At 35.0% G+C, this 23,195-nt stretch overlaps 1 protein-coding gene across 1 annotated transcript in view; it reads right to left on the bottom strand.

The window, feature by feature from the left end:
- Positions 1 to 23,195, bottom strand: part of LOC146543984 (uncharacterized) — a 131,297-nt gene that overhangs the window by 39,777 nt on the left and 68,325 nt on the right. Inside the window, exon 6 of the mRNA XM_085228283.1 lies at positions 2,876 to 3,094. The gene's annotated coding sequence lies outside the window, so the exon portion shown is untranslated. The remainder of the gene's footprint in view (positions 1 to 2,875; positions 3,095 to 23,195) is intronic.

Below are 23,195 nucleotides of genomic sequence, written 5' to 3'. Positions count from 1 at the left end.
TCTAGTCAGTTGCAGTAATTCCATTTCAGAATAACTGACTGATCAAAGAGTCATCCAGTTAAAACAAGTCTTGCCATAACCCCATGAATTTCAGACATTTAACACGTTGCCAATGCTTGCTCTGCTCTTCCATTCCCCAAACAATACCACTTTCTGTGCTAGTGTATTTCTGCCAAGATGGAGCCACAACAGCTACATGTAGCTGCAATTCTGAGCTCAGAACACTGCCTAAAGTGACAGGGTTGCAAAAAATATTTCCTTCTCTTTCTCCTGCTCTATTTGTGCAGAAAAAAAAGGAAACAAATCTATTCTGAAACCCAACATTTAACTTGGTAATAATTAGTTAAACTCAAGCAGGGCTTAGGCACATTAAAAGTTTTTTTTTGGTTGTTTTTTTTTTTCCTGCTCTCTCCCCTGCAATGTATTCCCAAGGACATTTATTATCTGTACACAGATACACAACAGAAGGTACTCCTGCATAAATATGTTATGTGTTACCCTGGACCACCTTCTAACACATCCTGCAGCACTGAGTTGCTTTATGAATTCCAGCTTTGTCCCTGTAACTACAAACTTCTGACTTCTCTTGACAAATCTTTTTCTCTATATACAAAGAAGACCAATTGGATTTCTCTCCAAGTTTCCCATTTAGAAAGAATAGGTTAACCAGAATAAGCCACATTCAAAGGACCACAGATTATTTCAATTTGCTTTACAATGGCCACGCTTGAAGCTAGAGTTGTCAGAACAAACGATAAGCAGGTAGTGATCTTGTATATTCTCACACTAACAAGCATTGTTCTAGTAAATAACACTGCTTAAAAGGGATTAAACAGATTTCTTTAAAACAGAACCTGAATTCAATACCTTTTTTATAGTTATTGCAGTCAGACTGTTTAGTTACAGGAGATATATATATATATATATATATATATATATATATTCATTCAAAAGGACAAAATGTGTATTAAATTGGTGAGAAATACTGAGGTGCAGAAATGAGAAGAATGAGCCTTAGGACAGGGATTTCATGCTCAGCAGTATTTGTCATGAATTTTCTGAGCCTTAAGTTTAAAACACACTGCGAAATAAAAAGTCTGATTCTCTGTAGCCATGACAAAACTTGGGGAAGGGGGGGGGAGAAGAAAAAAAAACAGCAACACTGTAATTTGGCAATCCTCTGTACCAACTAGATATGAATGTAAATAACTGTCAAGGATATGACAGAGGAGATTCTGCTGTTAAGTATTTTATAGCAATGTTATTTCAACCACAACAGCTAATTAACTTTGACTCCCTATGTGTATTTACTGAGTATTTCTGCACATAGATATAACTGCCTCTCATTAAATGCTGGACTGAAGCATAGGCCATGCATAATCAACACACAACATAGTTATGTTTTATTCCATTGTAAGCTTTGTTGCTATTTCAGAGTTAGAGGATAAAAATCATATTTTGTGCTTTAACTAAGTTTATTGTTTTGTCTATTTTTTCTGAAGTTTTTTTTTTTTTTTTTTAATAAGGATTCGTATCAGGGTGCCAACCTGGTTGCCTTGGTTATGTATGTCCATGGATGGAGACAGTAATGTGACAACTGTGGGTTTGGCTATTTGCACATACTGCCCAGGCAGGTCAAGTAATAGGCCTATACCACATCAAAAGAAAAACAAAAAGAAAGGGAGAGGAATATCTTTGAAAATCTTTGTACCTTTTTTCCCTGCATGATTTGTAATATGTAGTTTCCATCCTAAATGAAACTCCTGAAAAGCAACTATCTTGATTATTTAAACAAGTATCTGCACTGACACGTGATATCACAATGTGGTCTGAATGACACTAAAAATACACGATATTTTCTTATTTGCTTGACTCATGTCATCAGTTATCAACTGAAGTTTTTCTGCAAACCTATTCCAAGTACTCAAAAAGTTTTGTTTTGTATTTTACTGAAAAATGCTTTGTTTACTGCTGAAGAGCACTGAAACAAAAGCTGATGCTTCCAGCCTTTGCCACAGCTAGGCAGTGTAAGGTGAGTACAGACATGACAGCCAGAGGTATGGTGGAAAGCATACTTTTCCTCCGTGCCTCACTAAATAATACATTGGCAAGACAAACGCATAGGAGATTTGGTGTCTCACAACCACTATCAGGCATGTGTCGATCAAGCTTCATGTTCGTTAGTCAAATGAGACTAGTGAATTAGAGAACGTTTAAATTTGTCTTCCTTTAAACAGACACACAATGAGTGTAGCAGAGTCACAACAGGAAAACTTGACTGAGAAGAACACAGCGGTAAGACAACCTCCTTACAAATATAAAAATTTCATGCATTTTTTTTTAAATATGTTGTTTGGTGCGAGGCCTGATTCTGTTCATGGGCTAAATGAGAATGAGAGGACAAAAGAAAAAAGTAAGCATGTATATCCTTAAGTCTCATGACAGAATAATGCTGTTTTATCTATTAAGAGAGGATCAGAAACTGATTTTGCAGGACAGAAGGTTAACAGAATTGGCCAGTATTATTTACCTCAACGTACTGGAACCTTGTAGCATTTGCTAGTTTAACCTTATCTCCTAACTAATATTTGAGATAAAATGTAGTCATTTAGTATGAATATTTGTATCAATATAACAGTTGGCATGTTAGATGACAGTTCAAACTAAATTATTTTCCTAAAAATACAACTGGAAATTTGGAAGTACTTGGAATTTTGTAGTGATCAAGAACTACTTTAGCACTTGTCATGTGCTTGCCTGAACAGTTTCATTTAGAAGCATCTGAAATGCAAATGAAAAAAATGTTATAGATCCTTAAGGATCTGCTTACCTGCAGAAGAAACTCCAGGCTCTTCAATTGATAGCACGCACCTACCTATCACATACACATTCAAGGAATCTTCAGTAAAGAGATCGTTTAGTAACGTGGCCAGTGAATATTATCCACTTGATTGAGAGAAGAACTACAGCAGATTCTGGTCCTCTCTTTCTTTCCATGCCTCTCTTCCCAGGACTGCCATAAATGAAAGGGTCCACAGCTTCTTGTTCTGTCACTTCCTCTGGGAAGTGTCCAGGGGGGTTGCGCTTCTGTGGTCTGCAATAATTATTGGATTCCATGAGACACAGTCCCAATTTACAACATGTTGGTCCATCTCTTAAAATTTACTCAAAAATGAGCTATAGATCCTCACACCAGGGATTCATGATTGCGCATGTTGACTGGAACCAGATGTTCATAATAGCAGTCTTCATCAAATATTTTACACATAATATTTATTAAGAATGAATTCCCTCAGGTTTAAGGCTATATTCAAAATTCATAGAATGGCTAAGGTCAGAAGGGACCTTACAGCCCACACAGTCCCACCCCCTGCTGTGGGCTAGTTGCTGCCTGCCAGATCAGGCAGCCCAGGACCCCGTCCAATCTGGCCTTGAGCTCCTTCATGGATAGGGCATTCACAGCTTCTCTGAGTTCCAGTGCCTCACCACTCTGCAGAATTATTTCTGGCAAGTGCAGATATTACAATGAAATTACTGGGGGAAAAACAAAACAAAACAAGTGCACCAACTCAACAAGTCTATAAACTGCTAAATCTCCATGCAGTTTCTGTCTGATCACTTCAAAGTAGCAAATTAATCATGCACACAGTGCAAATGCACCCATTTTATCTATTGTCCAGTATGCACAGGTCCCAGACTAGATCCCTGAAAGGGAGTTAATATTCTCCCTATGTTGACTCAACCTATGTTGAGTGCTGTGAGGCAGAACGAGACAAACACCAGACTGCTTTTCGAAGACACTGCAATACTTACACTGAAAACAACAAAGGGAACCTCTAGTACTGAGTCATTCTGAAGCAGTTACAGCAAAACTCAGGAGAAAAGGGATGTTACAGAACTGCACACATCCAAAGTAGGAAAAGCTGGGGTCTGCATAGTCTGCAGCCAGTCTATCAACATAAAACACAAGCACTTCTGAAGTGCAGCAGCTGAGAGTGAGGCTGAACATTCTTGCCACAGGTGAATTGAACAGCTGCACTTCATTTTGGGTTAAAACTCAGATCTCTGATGGAACCAGACAGCTTAGATCAACATGCACAGGTGGTAGAGAAAGGAAAGGTGCAGGAAGGGGAAAGCACAGGTGACAGATTACATCAGTAAAGGGGAAAGAGAAAGAGGAGGGCAGGTTGGGACTGACAAAAAGCTAAGGGAGAGACAAGTCTTGAGCCAGTTTCTGTCTGGGAGGAAGGGGAAAGCTTTGACCAAGAAATACTTTCCTGTTACATTCAAGGAAGGTGGATCTTGAATTTCCCAGTGCAGATACCTGGTGTTTTCTCCTGTGTTTGTTATTCCTGAGTGAAATATTGCATACCAGTCTAATTCTGGTTAATTATTTGTCTTAAAACAAAGTATAGAAACAAAAAAACAACCCAACAATGCAGGTCAAAGCTAAGTCAAATTTAAGCATGTTAAAGGACGTAATACAAAGGGAGGACTTAATGAAGTGACATTTTGATGAATAGTTGGGTTTTAGCTCTTAGTATTTATTTCTCTGTATTGTTTTAAATGCATGCACTCTGTATTCAAATTCATTTTTGAATGAGAGATGAAAATTTACTTTGGAGTATTTGCTAGAAAGCACTTTATGCAAAAAATAAATAAATAAATAAAAAATAAAAAAAACCTTGAAATCAAACCTCTTGGGGCTGATTTCAGGAAACAAATAGCAGGCTTCAGGTGGAAAATGATGGAGTGGCAATTTTCCTTTCCAAATGTGCGGTGAGAAAGATGGAATAAGCCTCTGTGAGAACACAGAGGTCAAATGATCAGAAAGATTTGATATCAGCACTTGGTAATTTACCTGCTAGAAGAGTTACTGTGCAATTGGAGCTCTGTAATGGGATGTGTTTTCAGACTGTAGAAGTACTTTGGTTCTCACAGCTAATACAGTATCCCTTCTATCTCATATCTGCATTAAAATGCTGTGTGCCCTGCTCTACAACACTGATATCTGTATCAAATCTGAAAGAAACCAGCAGTCATCTGTCTCAACACCTTTCAGTGCAGCATGCACTGATTACTTTTCACTCATTCATTAGCCCCACTTTGTTTTAAATTCTTCCTAATTGCATGCTGCTTTTCTATTCTTGATAGACAGCAACTGTCCTGTCAACCCTAAGAATAAAATATCTGAACAACACACCTAGCTCATTCTTTAGTTCACATATTCATTCTGTATGAAGACACTGCCCCCTTTCACTGATTCTTGATGCAAAATCCTTTCATTAATTAAGTTTTAATGGGCCTGATTTTAAAAGTGCAGCTTTAGACATGAGGCAAGCATTTCACTCAATACTGTTGTAATGTAATTCTTTTAGCCATTTTGCACAGCAAGCTATTCTTAACAGAATTATGCTGGAATATTGTAATGCTGAAATAAGTCCTGATACTGTTTCAAGAGAAAAAAAGGAATGAAAATATTGATTGTGCTTGCAGTAAAAATACTGCAAGCTTTCTTAGAACACTAAAGGCTGCAATAAGCGTGAGCAACATTACAGTTTAACAGGGAGATGCGAAACTGTTCAGTCTTCAGGATCTAGAAATTAATACTATTCCTTACCATGGCTTCTAGGCATGTTGATATTGGACCCAATTCCCAAGACTTTTCTAACCTTTACTATACCTATTACAATAGCTATAGCCTATAATATATTGCTATAATCATATTTCAGAAATAGCCCCCTGCATTTTCTCAGCTGTATGAAAGGCCATATTATACATTTGTTTGAACAAAAACATCAACGGTACATGGTTTGTAGAAGTAAAGAGAGATGCAACTTCTTATAAAAATACAAATAATTTCAAATATTTAATTGGTATTGCTAATAACAAATGAACTAAAAATACTCTCATACAGTTGCCACGATTAAATCTGTTCAGGGACTATATGTTGCCTTAGTGGAAAGGTCTGTTCACTACCAGGTTGGATGGATACAGAAGTAGATCCTACTTTTGCCTTCCCTATGTCCACACTGTACCCAGAACTACAGCCTAACTCTTAGTCTATTGATGGTTCAGATGATACTTCAGACTTGATGACTGTATCAAGATTGATTAAATCTTAGAGAAAAACATAAAACTTCCAAAGTTACTGTTTTTCAAAATGAAATATGAATCTCAGCAATTTTCCCACGTGGAATACATAATCATAGAATCATTTGAGTTGGAAGAAATATTTAAAAGTCATCTAGTCCAACTCCTCTACAATGAGCAGGCAATATATGTTGTATTAAATTGGAGTTGGGGCTGCTCCACAAAAACCTAGTAAAATATCAAATTGAGAAACATAAAGACATTCAGTTCATCTCCTTTATACAGATATTGCCCCCACTACTATATGCAGCTTTTATTCTCTGATACTCCAAATTCACTGCTCTAAATGAGATATCTGTCCTTTTTCCTCTTATGACATTGAAACTTTACTCTTATTAAATAGTAATGTACAGTAACTTTGGTAAAAAAAAAAAAAAATCAAAAATCTTCCTTGAATTTGTTTAGTATTTCCAAATTTTTGAATGCTGCTTTAGTAGCTCAAGTTCATTTCACACTGGTCCCTATTTTAAAGTGCTAACAACTATCTGCTATTTAACTACTGATTGTAGTTTAAGACTAAGAATAAAACTCATTAAACTTATAATAGTATCACAACATCAATGGATTAATATGAAGAAAAGAAATCACCTGAAACACATCTATACAGTCATTTCCCCATTCTCTTTAATCTTCAGTGGAAACAATACCTTGAATGCATTTTTCAATTCTGTTCTGACATCCTTTCTCCTCTGCTCCATGCAACTACATGTGCAGTACTTGACAAAACACAAAGTCACGGTGACCAGTGACTCCAAAATTTCTAGCTGTATACAAAATAGTTAAGTAGAGTTTGCTAGAAAACATAGCTAAAAATACATGAATACTGACACCATCACAACTGAAGCTGCTCCAGGTTAATTTACTAATGCTGGATTTTTTCAGCCTGGAATGTACAGAAAGAACGAACAAAGCTTAATTAGTCTACAGCTTACTCATTAAAGTACTGGAGACCAGTTCTTTTTGCATGTGCTTGCATCACATTATGAATTACTTTAATGCACAAATCTTGTATTTTGCACTCAAGATAAACTCAGATAATAACAGTTCACAGATACACAAAAAGGGTCCTTCTTGCAACTTCCTCACTTCACTAGGTGTCAATTCCAGGTATTTGAAGGAAAATGTTTTCCTCTTAAAAACAACAAATAAACAAACAAACAAAATAACGAACAAGTGTTCAGCAGTTTCTGCAAAATTCATTTGGCTGGGGATGCACCATACAAGTGTCTGAAATGTGTGTAACTGCACAGATCCCTCCCTTCCCTTGCTGGTCAGACATCCTGCTGTGCACCCACATTTCTTAAATCGCACACAGCTCATCCAGGGGCATCCAGTTTCATATCTGCATGTCTTGGTGAATGGACATAGGTGTAAGGTTATCCTGTCATTCATTCACAGATCAGTATGTGGGAATCAGTCTCCATTTAATGAAAATAACCAAGTGACCAAACTCTTCTGTGCAATTTTGAGTATATGCTTTTACGGTATTCCAAAGCAGAAAATCATGGATCTGCTCCAAACCATTAACTGTACTTAGTGGATTTGGAGTGGATATTCTTTGTGATGCTTTTTACAGCTCTAAACAACGATAGGGTTAGGTTTCTTTTTGTTTCTTTTTTGTTATTAAATCCAGTAAACAGCTCTTAAGTGGGTTTGTTGTGCATGTAAGGAAATAGAGTGGAACTGGTGTTTTCCTACACCTGTTTTTTTGGTAGCTGGGATTTTTCTTTCCATTGGCAAAAAGCTACTGGCCCTGGGACCAGAATATGCTGTGGCCTGTTATATGACCCGCAAGGGATCCTGAGCTGCCCCATGGGGGCCTCTGCCAGCACAGGGCCACCTGTCTCTGAGCACAGGTATATGTTGTATTGGCAGGGCACACTGGAGCTGCCTGACTTGCCCCTGCAGAAGGGCTCCGTGAAGCTCCTCACGCAGAGATGGGAGTGTGCCAGTGCTCCAAGATCCAGCTTGACACTCCGACGCCTACCAGCCCTGAGGTCTCCAGTGCCAGATAAAACAAGACAGAGCAGCAACGTGGAGAAAGTCCTGGCAGACAGCGAGAGGGTGGAGGTGTTCAAGGAGGAGCCCCTGGGTGGCCCTCGCCAGATCGAGCGCTCTGGCATCGCTGTGAAGGAGCTGCAGAGCCGCTTTGAGATCCTGGTTGGCAGAAAGGTGAGTGCCCGGGCTGGGAAAACACCTGAAGGGAATGGAAATGGGCCCCAAGGATTCTGGGCAGCTTTCCCAGCCTCAGCCACTCCTTTTTCTCTGCCCTGATAGGAATGGGCAATGCTGCCACTGTTGCCATTGGACTGCGGCCCCTGCCAGGCTGGAGCAGTTCAATTTCCAACTGAATAAAGGAATAGTAGAAAGGTTGGGTTTTCCACAACCCAGAAAAGCAAAGTTCTGCAGTTGAAAATGATTCCTGAAATATTTCTGAGATTTTTATGATTTTATCACTTTTGAAAATATGAAAGCAGGTGCAATTATATTAAATAACACTGTTTTGCAAGTAGATCAGAACAAATGGCAAAGTTCCTTTCTCACGAAGTTTGATTTTTTAACACAATGCAGGTTTTGACTGCATTATTTTAATTACTTCAATATTCTCAAGAGATACACCTGCCATCTTACCATAAATGGAGTCTGGATCATGAAGCAGAGTAGCAATCATATGGTAATACACACAGCCTTTTCACTAGAACTTCAGTGCAACTTTTTCACAAGCCTGACAAAACTGGTTTCATTCATTACAAGAACCTTCTCTTCTGATACAACCTTTGTGTTCTATCATTCTCTAACTGCTTCAGAAGAGCCCTGCTTGTCCATATAGTCATTTGCCCTTTAGTGCCCAGAGTGATTTAAATAGAGCTTTCTGGTCCAGAAACTGGGGTTCAGGATAGTGTGTACTGACCATGGTATAATCCATACACCAAATCCTTCTGATAAAAGGTATTAGAAAGCTTTTTTTTTTAATGTGAACAGTACAATAGAAATTCATGATTTTTGCTGATGTTAGATACATAATACAGTAAGTAGCAGGTACCAATTTGATAAAGTTTATAACTTTATGGGATCATTGATTATCTGTGATACTTTAAACACGGAAAACATAGACTCTTGTTAAGTGACATACTCAAATGTATTTTAAGGTAGAGCCCATTTTGGTCACTTAGCTGTGCATAATGGCAAAATAAATTTCTGTTTGCAGTGAAGAATTATGTTCAGTATTGCAGGCATGACCACTGTTGTGGGAGTAATCTGGTTATTTTTTTTTAATACTGTTAAAATAAAGAACCTCTTACTGAGTGAATAGTAATAGTTTTTTTAACTTAGCATTCTTTACTTAACAGGCTTGCAGACCTTATTTAAACAATAATTACCTAGAAAGTAATAGAACTTACTCTCAGTCACAGAACTTCTGGGGACTGACTTCCTTTGCACTACTAAAATATTAAAATATTAATATCTTATTAATCTCTTAAAATATTGTTTTTTTGCAAAATTAACTACTACTGTCCTGTAAATGCTTTCCTCATATTCACTTTCAGCTTAGAACCTGGCCATTAGTATTATTATTTCATCAGCATGCTTCAAAAAAATTATTTTGAAGTATATACCTTTTTGCCAGGTGACCCTCCAAATGAAAAGAAGTTCTAATAAAAAAGAGAAGCAAAGGCTCAGTAGAAGGAATGGGAGGTGAGTGGAAAGAAGTGAAGAAAGCGTTCATTTCATCTGCTTGCCAAGATGCATCTGAAAAGTATTTGAGTATAGGTCAACATAGGTCTTCCAAACTCGGCTAAACATTATTTTCTCTCTCAACTGGAATTGAAGCTGGCGTATTAGGCATTAAAGGACATTCCATGAGATTGAATGGATAGTTAATAAAATAACATTTTTATTCAAGTAAAATTATTAGAAATCTACTTAAGTTGTAATATTTTTGACACTGAATGATATCACTGAAGTCATAAATAACTGAGGATAAATTTAGAAAACTGCATTAAAGCAGCTTCAATTTTTAGTGATTTGTATTGTAGTTTGAAAAATATTTACAAAATCAAAATTACATTTCAAATAAGTTAGTTTGCATTACAATACTGAGATTTCCAATTAGTATATGTTATTTAACTGTAATGAGATCTGTGCAGAAGCCATTGCCCTTTTCTATATAGCTAAATGAAAGGAGAGTTATTAGTTCTGACAACCCTAACTTACACAGATTGATAAAGAATAGACTGCAGGCTTGACAGGAAAGCAAAACTATGAAAACTGTAATATATGGAAGCACAATTATAGGAAACTATTAAATAATAAAAGTTGAAAGTGTTATCACTTTTTTTTAAACTCATTTTCAGATTTCAGTATAAGATTTATGCTGTGTACTCTTCCCCTAAATTACTTCTAGTAGTTTAAAATCAATGGGGTGCTTTGTTGCATGAACCCAAGGCAATTATTTGCTATAATTTCCTGCTGTTTGATACTGTTTATGTTGGGACAACAGGGCTATTTCTTACTACCTCAAGGAACTAGGAAGAACCAACATAACAATCCACATAAATCTCTCTCTATATATACATATTTAGATGTTATCAGAAGTAGTACGTATGTACTGAGGATACGTTTAGACTGTAGTTCTAACAGGAAAGAAGAAAATTCTTGTATCACAACACAAGGCAAGGCCATGCAAAGATTTTAGCAAACAGATTGCTTAAGAGTTGATTTCTTTCAGCCACAGTATATTTCTGTGGGAAGGGGAGGTAAAAGATAGAGAATTAGCTTATGTATTTTTCTTGCATATTGTAGTGACTTCACCCAGAAGCAACAGAGAAGGATGTAATAAATAAATAAATAAATAAATAAATAAATAAATAAATTTGTAAAACTATATATAAAACTAAGACAAGGCCATAGAAATCACAGTGGAACTTTTAAAAATTAAATAAAATGTCTTCTGAGGCTTTGTGCCAGCTGACTTTAATAAACTTACGTTATGCATAAATGAATGTGCTCATTAGCCTTATGCTCAGAAAAAGACTGCCAACTATCATAACCATGTTTAAACAGACCATCTCTTCACTAATCAGACTTTCAATACCAGGGTCCATATTACTATATTATTCTGCAGTTAAAATATATTTTCAGTCTAAGAAAGCAAAATTCTTCTGATTAAAAATATTAAAATGTCTCATTCAGGTTGCATTTCCATAGCAGTACTGGTACTTGCCTATAAAATCAACAGAGAAAAATTAGGGCAATTAGACGATGTTAAATCATTAAGTGACTTCTAAACAATTAGATGAACCATATAGCTGGTTCTAAAGCAAAAGTTATGTATTTTGTTCTTCAACAGATTTTTCTTTCCATTAGCTACACGTGAACTATATCTAATCTTAATTCTTTGAATGAATTAAGACTTCATATTAATATAAAATAATATATAAAGAAATAAATAGAGTAAATAGAGTGAGGGTCTAAGTTTAGTGATTTTGAAGCTAAGTCGCTTGGTCAAGTCAAATTACGTTCGTATGAGTTTATCCAATTTGAACAACTCCTTCTTAGGAGTATTAAAGAGTGCTACTGAGCATCTTAATAAAAGCCTATCCCTAGCTCTCCATTATTTACAAATAAATTGATGTCCCATTCCAATCAAATGAAAAGGTATGTTCCTTTTCCTGAGGGAAAGAAATCATTTCTTATGAATTCATATTCTATTAAAACATCAATTTACTATACTGACTACCACTTCCATGCAACAACTACTTTACTTTATTAGCACTCAGAAGATTGGAATGTTAATACAAATAGGGGTTGTGATTATGTATGTTTTTCTTAAAATATGTTAATGCATCTGAACTGAGAAAGTAATTTCATGCTTACTTTTTAGAGAAACCTGTTCAAAGAACTTATTGAAACCATTCATATAAATAACCTGGTATATGTTCATTAAACTGTGTCCTTTGCAGAAAACATATGAACTGCTGCCAGAAAGTAAATGAAGGGAACAGATGTTTAACGTAAAAGGTTGGACATTCATTATAATTGTTTAAATGTGCTACATCATCTTTCTCTTAACACTCTACAAAACATTTATATTAATTTAGCAAAGGCATAACACTGAAAAGAACAGAAAGCTCACTACAACTGTAGGTCTTTATGCCCTGCTAGCACTAGCATTATTTGTATTTTTGTTATGGATGACAGAAAATGGATCATAAGGAATGCATGGAATGGCCAAACAATTATCCTTTCTAAAAACCTTGGCCTTGAAGGGAGTACAGTATGGTCAACCTTGTGGATTTGGGCTTCTTCTAATTCTTAGCTTGCTCTTTTTAAGAGACGACACTCTCCATTCCTTTGTTATCGTAACCTTTTGTCTAATGCCAAAAGATTCCATATCAGGCAAAGGATATACTGTCATTGATGATCAATAGGTATTAGTTAAAACTTCACGTTCTTTTGGAAAACTTTTCTTAAAAGGCTACAATCAATTTATGCATCATCTACATTTCCTCACAGTGAGATGTATTGTTTGAGTCAACTCAACAATAAAGTTTGCCAGAAAAAAAAGTAGGAAAGATCAGTTGGAAAACTGAAACTTTTGTCTTCCAGTTCCTTATGAGAAATAAAAATTATTTTTCATCTAATTTACATATAAAATACTGTTGAGCCAACTGCAATTTTTTTTAATAAGGAACAAGATGGGAAGGAAGATAGTCAGATGACCTCAAGGAAAATTTCCACAGAAAGTCACCTTTGTGTTAAGACTTAATACATGGCTTTTTTCCTTAATTTTTTTTTGTTGTTGTTGCTTACTGATTATTCAGAATACACTAACATTCTTCATGTGCTGAAGATAAGGATTGCATATTTTTAGGATTGCTTGTTTTTAACAAATTGCATGGATTTCAGGTGCAGATCTCATTTTTTATCTAACTATTGCCTGACTCCATTCCACTGCATATACATACTGCATGTCCCTATATTAAAAAGATATTTAGCCTGTTTGTCACTTTTATTTTAATTTAAAAAGATGATGTGCATCTGTTATAATGAATTGACTCTTTAATGGAGCACAATAAGCTAACAGGAAAAAAAAAAACAAAACATACTGTTCATCCAATGATATTTCCTAGGATGACAGTGAAGTCTGTTTAAATATCAGAAAAACTGCTCTTGGATGAGAAAAATTCACATACTAGTTTAATAAAATATAAAAGTCTAGAAAATGAAAAAAAGTACATAGAAAGATGTTTTCATAATGTTCAGCTTTTGACAGTTCACAAAATATTTTCAGTTCTTCTACCTGTGTCATTGTAGATAGGACATTACTTTGCCTTTAGTTCTTTCAGTAAAAACCGGTGAAACTCAAGATAAATACTTAATTTTATGCTAACTGAAGTTCTCCAACTGAACCTGTAATTTGGATATGGAATAAACGGAGTTTTTCACTTCAGGAGAACTGAAACAACAAAGAGTATTAGGCTGGGTTTCTATTTCTGGGCGTTATAGCTGTAATATAAGATATTTCTAGTAGTAGAATAGAAGTGCCAATATATGGGAAGTCTGTTTATATATGCAACATTTAAAATGGCACTAAAAAAACAAATACAGAATTGTCTCATTTTTGCTCTCCTCTCTTTTTTTCGGTGAGAATTTAGGGCAGTGTTTGTTTTTACTTTACTTATTTTGAAAGAAACTGGGTAAGTTTTTTAAAAGCAAGTAATCTTATTTTTAACAGATTTGAGGGGATTAATATTTAAGTCCTGATCTAGCAGAAATTACCTTCTTTTAAGTTCAGAGTTATGACAAACTGTAACCTTTAGCTCAAGTCTTTTAAAGAGAGAATAAATCAGAGAAACTCCGCCTTCCATTTGCAGATCCTATTTCTAAGCTGACAGTGTGCACAGAGAGAGAATGGAGAAATAAGGAAAATGTACTTTGGGACTTCTTAGGAAAGGCACAAAAACAAGTAAAATCATGAAAGGGCTCTTCTTTAAAGATATAAATCTCTTAAAGATTAGATGTAGAAGTAAGCTTCAACATTTTAAAATCTGCAAAGATCAATACAGTTTAAACCTTTTAACTTAGAAGTTGCATGTAATGTCCACGGAGTTTTGTACAGTTTGATTTTGCAGATAAAGAACGTGCTTTCTGGGTCATCAGAAAAATCATCTCTACTTTTTGCAGATACATAAGCTAGTAAATATCTTGCTTTACCTGAGGCTATTTTTGTTGTATGGTTTTTGACCTACTAGCTGGAGGCAGTGAAGCTTGGTAACTTCTACGGGAACACAACCATAAAGCACTAGGAAAAACATACCTCCACTCAAAGGTCAGTGCCCAGAAAACGATGTCTGGGAAGGTATGTTTCTTCTGTATCATGTTTTTTCACTTCATCTCAAAATTTAGCTTCAGGTTAGTTTTCACCATTTTATAGACAATACTTAGTATCCCGAGTATCTTTTTCTAACATACTTGTCACTTGTGGCAGAAAGGAACAAACCTTAAAACATTTCGCTGTCATTCTATTTAGTGGTATTAGGGAAAAAAAAAAAAAAATAGCAGCCTGTGGCATCTTAATCAATTCCTGAAGCAATGAAAGTGAAGTGGAAAGATGGGAAGTAAATACATGAATTACTAGCACGTCTTGGGAAACAGCACTGGAAGGGAAACATAACGTCTAGGTTAAGTAGATTAGGAAGGCAATAAGCTTGTGACATAACGTATAAGAAACCAACAGGTGGTGGCATGCAGGAGAAAGCAGAACCATAAATTAAACAAGAGGGAAAGAGACATTACTCATTGTTGTAGATTACACTGCGTAATATGTGAAAATGAGCAATTGCAGGCTAACAATCAAATAAGCACCTGCACCAAAGTGTACTCACAATTAATATTTCAGTAGGCCATCAATTATGGAAAATAAAATCCCCAGTCTGTCTAATCCTATTATTTTTTCCTCCAATAAGAACAAACTGCTAACAATAGTGTTATTTTCTGCCAGTAACAAGCAGAAAGCAAAACGGGTTCACCATGTTTTCTGAAGTTATTATCAAGAGGCCAGAGTTAATTGGTCCAAAATAACTGCACTCAGGAGTTTCATGCTACTGTTCTGAATTCTCATTCAGAACAAAACTTCCTGCATTTTCACAGAGAAATACAGAATAAAATGTTTGATTTCTGTACGTCCAAGGCAAAGGTAGCACCCATATATGGGTTGAACAGCCATTGTGGACCCTATAGTGCAGAAGGTAGAAATTATCTGCTAACTATACCTTACTATATCAGCTGTCATAATAGAAGAGATCCTTTAAAGATCCTTTTCACAAACGAACTCTCTCACGTTTTTATTTGTGTCCCTTTAGCTCTGTGTCTTTTTTTGTAACATCTTTTTTTATTGTGTTTCAAAAAAGCTATATAATGATGGCAACCTTTTTTAAATGTTTTCTGTTATATTTATGGTAACATGGCACATTATCCTTTATCTGAGCAATCTCTAGGGATTTAGTAAATGAAGGAGAAAAATGAAAAGAAAATACCACTGTCATACTGTAACCCCTTTTCTTTTCTCTCTTCCGTGTTATAGCATGTTTGTTTCAACAGTAAGGCATTGTGAGTAGAAACAGAATAGTAGATATTATTCAGGATTAGTTAGTTCCTGAACTTTGGTATACTTACCCAGAGTTATTCAAGCCATGCATTGTCTTTTGCTGAAGCTGTTTATATGAAGTTTTGTCAGAAATAATAATTACTGCTGGACCCTGGATATGAAAATAGTCTGGTGAAACCAGCCTAGTGAATCTCTCAAGTTATGCCCACTGTCTCAGTCTCCATCATTTACTATAATTTTTAGCTCATCCCAAACTCTGTAGCTACTTCTCTTACTTAATAACATCTCTATAATCTGTGTTAATCTCCTATAAAATACATTTCATTTTCTCCCTTATTACTCATTTTCAAACTTTAGCCCAATGTCTGACCAAAGAAATACTATTTCCTAAAAAAAGAATGCTGATAATACGTTTTACAGATAGCAATATTGTGGAAAAAGAATTAATTTGAAAACACATAATGAATATTGAAAATTTTACAAGTATTTTTAAGGGCAACATGCTGTAGACCTGACCAAAAGTTCCCCGCATGTATTCCTCCTGTGATGTACCAAACAAATACTTAAAAGGTTCACCTACTGTGCTCCATTATGAGTGGATAAATGAAAAATGCGGGCACTAGAACACACATTGCTTGCTGTAGTTTTGTAAATGAATCAGTGTAGGCTTTTAGACTTTGTGTATATTTAATATAAACAAATACATTTAAGACTTTAAAATGTATTCACTAGTTGAAGCTCTTACTAAAGGATGGATTGCCTTTAGTTGAACTAAGCCTCTATTTTCCTTTTTTGCATTGGGCTACAATAGCAGGATCTACCTCAGCAGCCTGAGCAAGTAAAGGAAAATGCTCCTTTCATCCTGTTTCTAGAAGTATTGACAGAGGACATTGAGAAGTAGCTTGCTCTGTGTTACTGGAAGATGATTAAATCTTTGAAGCCAGGCAGTATTTTGGAAGGAAACAAAGCAGAGAGTAAAGGGAGAAGGTTGGCATACAGAGCCGTAGGAAAATAGAGTGTTACCATGACATAAAAATACTAGTGATTTTGTAAGACATTTGCTTCTCCCCTCTCTACTAGTACTTTTGGTTTTGGTTTATTGTTCTTTTTTTTTTTTTTTCCTGATTTACACTGCAGAGTACTTTCAATAATTTACAGTAATTTAAAATAATTACAAAAACCATGAAATAGCAAATGACTGGAAAATAAGAGAAAGAATGTAAATGTCTGCAGCAATACTAGACACAAAATGATCATGTTAGAAAACGTCATTGTCATAACTGTTATTTTGTTTTGCTTGAAGGCAGATGCACACAAATATTTTAAGAACTTTAAAAGATCTAATCCAATATTTCTCTGAATCTAAGCAAGTTTCAACAAGAGAGCTTTTAAAGAAAAGTATATATTCTAGATCTGTCAGTGAATTTATAATAAACAAAAAACCTAAGCCCACACATCCTCTCATGAAAGCCAAAATAAATAGCATTTGTTTCCAACTCCATATCTTCAGTTAACAGTAGTAACACTGGTATTCACAGATAGAATAACCAGTAAAACAATGGCTCTTCAATTTCTACTGAAAGGATAGAGAACGCTGAGAATTATAAAATTAAATCCTTAAAATAAGCATCATAAAGGCAAAAATATATTAAAGAACAAAAAAGTAACCTTTGAGGTGGCCCAGGAATGTAGTATGCAAAGTGTTCCTTTTACACTTGCATGCTAAGAGGTTACTAAGTTCACTACATAAAGGAGCTTTAAACAAAACTTTATTGTGCTAAAATAGAGCAGGATTATTTACAACAGTGCTTTTTAGATGTTGCCCTAAAACTGCTATCCCATTATTATAAAAATTGGAAGCACAAACGATCATGTTCAATTGAAATGTTTGAATATATGCATGTAAGTAGAAAACTTAAAAAAAAAAAAAAAAAAGCAAGAAGAGATAGTCGAGGAAGGCTACATTGTTTGTTTGCCTACATTTCAAATCTTAACTTCTGTCTCTTTTGCAGCAAGATAGCATTCTATGCACCTACAGCACAGTCTGGAAAGAGAACTTCAGTGATATTCTTGGTTACTGGTCACTTTCATTTAGAAAGAAACCATGACTTTTTCAAACCTGAATATTTCAGCCCATTAATCCTGGTTACAAAGCTATGCTGACTCTACTATCTCAGTTTCTTTGCTGTTGCTTTTTCTAGTACATTTCACATTCAACACAGTTGTCACAAATCTGGACCTTCCTTCTTCATGTTTTGCTCCTAATTAGTGCCAGTGAGTTATATGGACATCTAGTAACAGCTTAGGATAAATCCTGTCCAAGTTGTGATTTTATTTCAATTTGCTTTAAAAAGATATACTAAGATTTACCACTACTAAGTTTTTTTTATTTCACAGTGTCATGAATTATGTCTTTCTTTATATTTTGTAGATACTGTAGCTGGCCTATCTTAATTTTACTGATTTTACTGATTTACCTGATTTTATTCAGACTAGAATAATAGATTTGAAGAAAACCAAAAAAAAATTCTTGGTTATTGTCATGTGACTTAACTGTGGCCTCAGTTTCCTTATGTGCATATATTTAGTGTGTTCTATATCCTCTAGAAAATACCTGTCAAAATGGACCACTGCACATTATTCATTTGGAAAGGAAAGTATCTGTTACTGCTGCATGCTCTACACTTTTTTAGTAAATACACTGTGCAGTTGCTGATTTAGCACAACTATTCATTATCATACTGTAAAAACTGCCATAATATTGAAAATTAAGGTTTTACAACAAGCTGCATATAAATGACATTCCTTTCATAGAATAGAGTAGGAAGAGATCTGTTAACAATTAAATGAGTTTACCTTCTTGGCCTATACAATCAGGCTGTTACTTTTTAGGCAGTAATATCAGGGACCCTGTCTCAATTTTGCTATGTTAATAAACAGCAAATCAGTAAACTGATAATTGAGCATGAAATCTATAATCATAATACAAATTTTAAAAGAGAATGCAGCCACTCAACATTTCTTCTTCATGTTGAGCCCCATTCTGAGATGACAATTCTGCAAACATATCTTATTTTTCTTCAGGGTATCTGTTCTCTGTATAGAAGAGAGTTATTTTATACCCCTCCTCCAAATGAAAAAACTGCCTTATTTCAAAACTGTCTGCAACAGCTGAAGAGAATAAGCATCTCTGGATCTGGGCTGGGGATAAAATGAACAAGCAGGTTCCAGGAAGCCATGCTGTTTTGTTTTGTTTTTTTTTTTTTTTTTAAAAGCCTCTTGAGAAATCCTGTCTTAGTGAAGTGGTGCATTGCAGAGAATCAGCTAACAAGTAGCTTTCCCAGTTTACTTAGTGGCTTCACAGAGTTTATGTAGCAGGTGTTATTAGCACTTCTCAGTAATAGTCACTTTAGGAGGTTTGTCATCCATCTTAATAATGCCACCAGCATTTCAGCAGATGGTAGACATGATTCCATGCACTCACTGCTTCTAAATTGCACCAGAACGGATTTCCATCATATTTTTAATTACAAATGAGAAATATATCAGAAACAGACTTGTCTCATGCTGGCATTTCCAAAGGCTTTCTTCCAGGCAGGCAAGGGCTATGCCACTTTGTTTTATTTTCTTATATTTCACAAAGATTGAATCATTCACAGGAGATATTTTCAGCTTGTTCAAAGCTAGAATTAAATCCAAATCACTCGTGTACTCTTCAGCTAAGCATCCTCTTGTTTTGAATTGGAATATAAGGTGCCAGCTTTAGTGATAAAATTATTGTGCTAGAAAGCTTTCAAAAATAAGCAGAACACAACATATTTTACTTCAGTAAGACCACTTCCTCTCCAGTCCAGACTTGATTGGCCACAAATATTATCAAGTATTAAGAGCAATCAGGCAGATCAGAAGATAGAAGTTTTTACATTTCTTATTAAATGTACAGGCAGCATGAGTGGTTAAAATATCTTTTAAAAAGTGAGCATGGGAAGAGTTATGACTGAGAATAAACTCTAGTATGGGGTATCTTTACAGTGAAGAGTAAGTAAACATTTTTAGAAATAGATGTAGTATATGACTACAGAACTTAATTCCTGTGATGGGACCTTCCATTTATGTACTAAGCTTCTTAGGTAACAAACATTTAAGACCCAGTTCAGCAAAGCTCTGAGGCAAGCACTTGAATTTCCACTGAAAACAATTCTTCAAAAAGCAACTCTTGAGTATTTACAGTTACAGTCACAGTAAAATACATTGCAGGATCAAGATTTTAGATAGTTTTATAGCAACAGATCAAATTTGTAAACGTTTATCCTACTACTTCATTTACTTTCTATGTCATGTTCCATTTATTGGTTTATTATTTTCCTTTTAACCTATGCTTTTAGGCTTTCTCTTTGGGTCAATTCCTTCTACCCTTCTTTTTTGTTTTGTAGACACGTATTCTTTCAGTGGAGATCATAAATAAATGAAAGTTAGGTGGTAGGTAGCTTTCCTTTAAATAGCACATTTAGCAAAATTAGTTAAAATACGATGGAATGGAAATGAGAAATTGACATACCAGAATTCTGGGTTTTTGGTGTGCATTTTTCAAATACTATTAAACATGTATTATTTTAAAAGAAGATTAAATACTTCGAACATTAATAATAGATTTTGGCAGCCTACTTAATGTAGTGACTGCAAATTCTTATTTCTATCTAAAGTAGTTCAATGCATTCAAAAAGGTAATAGTAATTTAGTAAATAGTTTTCCTCTATTTAAAACTTTATGTGTTCTGGCTTACTGACTTTCAGATTAGTGCAGGACTGGATAACGAGTGGAAAATCCACTATCTAAATGAAGCATAGTCAATCAGTAGGCTGATTGAAATTGGAATCTTTATCTTTGACATCTCTAAGTGTAATGACTGCATATTCAATGAAATTTGGCAGTCCAATACTTCATACTTTTCATCATGTCTAGAGGATGATATCATAACATAAAAATAGCTTCTTGTGTCACATTTTTCTGAGGAGCCCATTAAAAAAAAGGAATGTAATATCAGAGCCAGTAAGTAAACTGAAGTAATTAAATTATAAAAAGTTAGATTTTTTTAGACAGATTTCAACAAATTGTGTCCAACAAAAACCAGTAAATATTGTTAAACAGGGTGCTCCACACAAGTCTTTGTATCAACTGCATGCTTGCTCCCATCCTGACCACACAAATACAGTTACAAAAGCCTGCAGTAATCAAGAAAAAAATATCTTACTTTAGTTTTCATTTAGCAATTTTTGCAAAAGTTGCATATATTAGCCTCTAATTAAGCACCTCTTGGCACTACCTCAGTGCTTTTTCAATAAGTGGCACTTATGGTAATTCTATCCTTATTAAGCAGATGTCTATGCCACTCACTGACATTAGGTTATCTGGGGAGATATCCCAATAAAACAGTATGCAAATTAAATTTGTCCAGATTAAAAGGAGTTTATGGTAATTGTAACACCTTTCAATAAGTTTTTCACAGTAGGAAATATCATTTTCTTAAAATAAATCTGAGCCCTACCACTTCAGCAGGAGCATAGTGCAAGAAAGTCATCCTTTGGAAGCCCTAGCAAAACAGGACTGCTGTTTGTGAATTGGAGCAAAGGCATCCTGGAAACTGTCATGTGGAGGCCACTGTGAGAGTGAAGGGAAGGAACAAAAGAAAATGCATATGGAATTGGCTACTTTAGAAAAAATATATATATTTTCTGGAGTGCTAACAACACAGTTCTCTTTGCCCCAACAGTCATTACTGTCCTCACTCAGAAACCATTACAAGGACCGTTCACCTATCCATGATCTTTAAATGCCTGATAACTACAGATCATTGTGATAAAAGCTAAAATTAGCAAAGAAAATTATGAGAACTTAGAGCATTTAAAAGAGAATTAATATATTCAAAATGTTAAATTTACTGAAGTATAATCATATTTTTGACAAACATTATCAGTCTCCCCCCCTCCCCCCCCCCGTCTGTGTGATTATAGAGGAATATACAGTTATTCTCTTTTTGCATACGTTAAGGACAGGAGTATGAAGAAATGAAAAGACAAATTAACAAAGTGATTTGGAACAATAAACACCAGTTTCAAGCTACTTAATATGAAGTTAAAGGAAATGAAATTCACTTGCCTATAATAAAATGTTTTGTGGAACTAGAATGACAAATTAATACCATGGCATAAAACCACAAAGAACTTTCCTAGAACTTGTAATCAGTAAACAGTGTTTACTGAAATTCCCAAATTACAAAAACACTAAATAAAAACCTCCATTGCAGTCTTGAAAAATGGGAATGATGTACACTACAAATCAAAACCTGAGATTCAGACAGGTTTGCAGATGGAAAAACTGAGCACTAAAGTCAACTAGCAATATTTTATGTCTAAAAGGCTTTTCTGTTTTATTTGATAAATATGCTTTTCTAAACTTCAAGACATATGAAAATAAGCTTGAATGACAATACCTGCTGGCATGGTGGCCAACATCTCAGAAATCTGTCCATAAAAATATTTAGGCAAAAAAAAATCTGAAGATCAATATTCCTAAAATTTACATGAAACATGGCCAAACGATATAAAGATATATTAAAATTTATGTCCAAAAAGTTAACTTGCATAAACTTCACAAATAACAGAATAGCTACTGCAGAAGTGAAAATTTGAAAATGTTACAAAAATATACTACAAGCTACAAGAAAAATATAAATGACACTTATACTGGTCCACACCTTGCAATAATAGAAAGGGTAAATTCTGAAGACTTTTAGCCATTTCTGATAACTACAGACAAATGTATTTAGAATGCTTGATTGATTAAGAATACAAACAGATTATGGATTCAGAGATGACAGCAAATACTTGAAAACACTGTTTCGAGTGTTGTTTTTTTGTTCTAATACTGCAGAAGTTAGAGCATCATTAAAGTGATTCTCTAGTGTCCTAATGATTGCTGAAAGCACACATAATACTGAGGCAATATGATCCTGAAGCTGTTCTTATTTGTGCCAGGCACTGGGTGGTTGCAGAACTGGAGAAGCAAGAGACAGCCACATTCAGGATGACCTAATATCATGATCAACTGCATTTCTTTTTAATAATTATTATTACTCTTATTATCCCTTCTCCATCCTTCTTTTTTCCTCTCTCTATTTCTTCATTACAGATTGTCTGTATCAGATTTCAAATACAACAGTCAACTCTTCAGCTGCTTTAAACCAAAACATCACCATTAATACTGGGTTGCAAATGTAACTGACAATCAGCCCTGAAAAAGGGGTACGTAACAATTAGCAGTTTGAAGCTATATCCCTTCCCACACAAAACATCCTATTCATTTCAGCCACCTGCTGTCTCCTGATCCCTTTGGCAGAGAAGTATCTCATTGCTCTCAGCCTACCTACATTCTG

Source organism: Meleagris gallopavo, chromosome 7, assembly GCF_905368555.1.
Source record: "Meleagris gallopavo chromosome 7, MGAL_WU_HG_1.1, whole genome shotgun sequence".
NCBI lineage: Eukaryota > Metazoa > Chordata > Aves > Galliformes > Phasianidae > Meleagris > Meleagris gallopavo.
This window is presented reverse-complemented; position numbering and strand designations above follow the sequence as displayed.